General features: G+C 36.9%; 1 pseudogene; it reads right to left on the minus strand.

Moving 5' to 3' along the window:
* Nucleotides 1–698: 698 nt before the first annotated feature.
* Nucleotides 699–1,418, minus strand: LOC147492514 (secreted RxLR effector protein 161 pseudogene; annotated as a pseudogene).
* Between the last annotated feature and the right edge of the window lie 2,242 nt (nt 1,419–3,660).

The raw sequence follows: 3,660 nt of genomic DNA on the forward strand, positions 1-3,660 counted from the left end.
TATTTATATGTGTAGAGTGGAAACTTCTTGTAGCTCAAGTATTCTTGTAGCTCAAGTAATTGTAATTAAACCTGACTTTTAATTGATGATTATCTCTTTGATATGAAATGAATCTGGACATAAATTAATGTACGTTAATGGCAAGCCATGTGGATAAGGTTCAGCCTTAGACACATGAGTTAATGGGCTTGTACATTGATCCATGATATTGCAAATTGGGTTTTAGCCTTGTCGATTAAACGAATAAAGTGGAGACCCCTACTAATGGACGTTTGCCACGTAGGTGGGGGTCGAAACATATATGTCAGAACTAGAAATACTACACACATGAGTTATATTTGTTTCTTCAAGATGCTTTTAACTTGTGTTAGCACTATTAAGGCCTTGTGCTCTATCTTGATTTCATGAACATTTACAAGAGAGAAACTCATACTACTCTTGCTTGAAGCGACACCACCTCTTATGTTCACATAGGTGAAGTTGTACAATGTGTCCTTGCTACCTAAGACACATCCAACAAATTAATTAACTTCATTAAAAGCTTAAAGCTTAACCTCAAACAGTAGCAATCTGCACTGAGCATCCTAGAAGGGGCTTTATAAAAAAAATATCAGTGCCAAGACGATCACTTATCAATGACTTGTTGTTACCCATTAAACTTCAGACTAGTGGTGTTCTAGTATAAAGTTGGGTTTCCATCACTGGTGATCTTGAAGAAAGAGTTTCAACCGCATTCCACTAGATGTACCTTTCACTAATTCTCTCGAGAGTCCTTTAGTAAAAGGATCAGCCAAGTTGTTACTTGACCTAACATATGTTATGTTAATAACACCATCTGTTATCAATTGCTTGACATATTCATGTCTCAAGCTTATGTGTCTAGATTTTCCATTATATATTTTACTGTATGCTCTAGACAAGGTAGCTTCACTATCACAGTGCAAAGAAATAGATGGCATTAGTTGTGGCCACAACTCTATATCCAATAACAGATTTCTTAACCATTCTGCTTCTTTGCATGGTGCTGCCAATGCTATAAATTCAGACTCCATAGTCGAGTGAGTTATGCACGTCTGTTTCTTCGAAGCCCAAGAGACAGCTCCTCCTGCGATAGTAAATATCCATCCAGACGTTGACTTATTATCACTCACGCTAGTAATCCAACTACCATCTGAATACCCTTCTAGTACAATTAGAAAATAAGAATAGAACAGACCCAAGCCAATGGTCTTTTTAAGATATCCAAGTATCCTGCCGATAGCTTTCCAATGATATGTACTAGGATTGCTAGTGTATCTTGACATTTTACATACTGCAAATGCTATATTTGGCCTAGTACAATGCATGACATACATCAAACTACCTATTGCACTTGCGTACTCAAGTTGTGCAACTGATCTGCCAGAATTTTCAAACATCTTTACACTAGAATCGTAAGGGATACTTGCTTCTTTTATTTGCAAATGATTGAACTTAAGAAGTGTTTCGACCCCCACCTACATGGCAAACGTCCATTAGTAGGAGTCTCTATTTTATTCATTTAATTGACAGGGCTAAAGCCCAATTTGCAATACCATGGATCAATGTACAGGCCCATTAACTCATGTGTCTAAGGCTGAACCTTAGCCACATGGCTTGCTACTAATGTACATTGATTTATGTCCAGATTCATTTCTTATCAAAGAGATAATTATCAGTTGAAAGTTATAGTCTATCACAATTACTCAAGCTACAAGATTACTTGAGCTACAAGGACTCTCTACTCTACCTATATAAATACCAAACTATTTTTCATTCAGAACTACGTTCTTGAGACTTGATCCCATTGATAATTTGGGTACGTAGGCAACCGAAAGGTACGGTCTCATCATTCTCTCAATCACCATCATTTTCCTCACTACTCTTCTACGTTATTCACCTCTTTCGTCATCACTTAGTGTTTTGATCATATTTGGTCGAAACATAATTGCCGCCGTCTGTGGGGACCAAATTTGACATTTTTCTTGATAGAAATCTCAAATTTGACTCCCACAAACATAGGAGATGATAAAGTTATATACTAAAAGCATTACTTTTATATTAACTCTAATTCTTTATATTTTGAATGAGAATCATATGGGCAAATGTTATGCATATTATATACATGTTATTAGTTATATGCATGTGTCTAATACTTTATGTTGTAGATAATATGGTGTGAACACACAGAAGATCATATCATCAATACCTTATAAAGTATAAGTAATCGTTCACAACCAAGATGGATTTGGACAAACCATTAGTACGATTGTAGTATAATCTAGTATTAGTCTATCTTGACTATAGGATTACACTAGTACACTTTGTGTGTATTGAACAGGACCAAGAGAGGTTGTTTCTCTTTATACTGACTATATAAGAGAACAAACGCCTCTGTTATTATGGATTATTGTTCTCCTAATCCGGATATAATAACAGACACTTACATGCATTGTACATTGCTTTAAATCATCAATGAGTGAGATTTATTTGTGAATCAACAAACTCGATGGATTGGGTAATGACATTGTATGTAAGGTGTGCTATTGATTATAGAAGGAATCCATGTCCTACAAGAAGTCGGGTTGATGATGTCCCCTTGAGGAGCTCAAAAAGATTGTCATGTAAACCCTGCAGGTGGATTTATTCTAACATGACAATGAGGTTGAGTGGTACTACTCAAGGACATAAGAAGTTGATTAATGTAGTTGTCAGTAACTTGACTTAATCAACGGACATTCGATATCTTAAACACTGGGAGATCAACGAGCATATAATATGGAGCCCATAAACGCTGACACGTAATTTGGGATTAGGGCGGTAGTGCAACAATGGCCTTTAGTGGAATAAACCATTTGTTGATGGACTTGGGGGCGTGTGTTCGGGCTTAACATGGGAAGCCCAAGCCCGTCGGAGGCCCAACCCTAATTTCTCCTCATGGTCCCTGTTGTAGCCTATAAATAGAATACTCTCTCTCTCGGCGAAATTCACTATTCACTTTGGATTAGAAAAGAGGCAGGAAAGATAGATCCAAAATGGATCTAGCTTTGTGGAGAAAAAAAGGGATTGGTAGATCGTTGCCCACACAACGTCAACTGTTCTAAAGGAATACAAACGTAAGATCAAGGGGTTGATTTCGGATTTGATAAAGCTTGGATTCTCAGAGTTATCTAAATAGGATTCAAAGGTATGTTTTCTATTCAAAATCGTGAGAACCCTATTGATTCCGCTGCACGTGGGTTCTCGCGGTTTGTAGAAATATTCGTTCTGAAATAACGGTTCCTACACCGCGCTCCACCGTTTTCAGCACGAAATTCACTGTTTTGGAAGTTTTTCTGAAATAGTATAAATATAGGTTTTTTCTGTAGAAACCTAACTTTTCCAAAACCAAGAACGAGAGAGATTATAAGTGAGCAATTCTTTGTGAGTTAAGTGTTCATTCTTTGTGAGTGAATTGAGAGACTTGTAATCTGTTACTCCGGACATCTAGTAAAGCTTGGAACTCGCAGTGTGGACGTAGGCAAATTGCCGAACCACAATATATCTCGTCTTGTGGTTTGTTCTTCTTTTACATTAATTGTTTTACTTTATATACTTGTTATTTGATATTGAGAAGTGTTGGGATATTGCTTGGAAGGTGTT

The sequence above is a fragment of the Coptis chinensis genome, chromosome 6 (assembly GCF_015680905.1).
Source record: "Coptis chinensis isolate HL-2020 chromosome 6, ASM1568090v1, whole genome shotgun sequence".
In the NCBI taxonomy this organism is placed as follows: Eukaryota; Viridiplantae; Streptophyta; class Magnoliopsida; order Ranunculales; family Ranunculaceae; genus Coptis; species Coptis chinensis.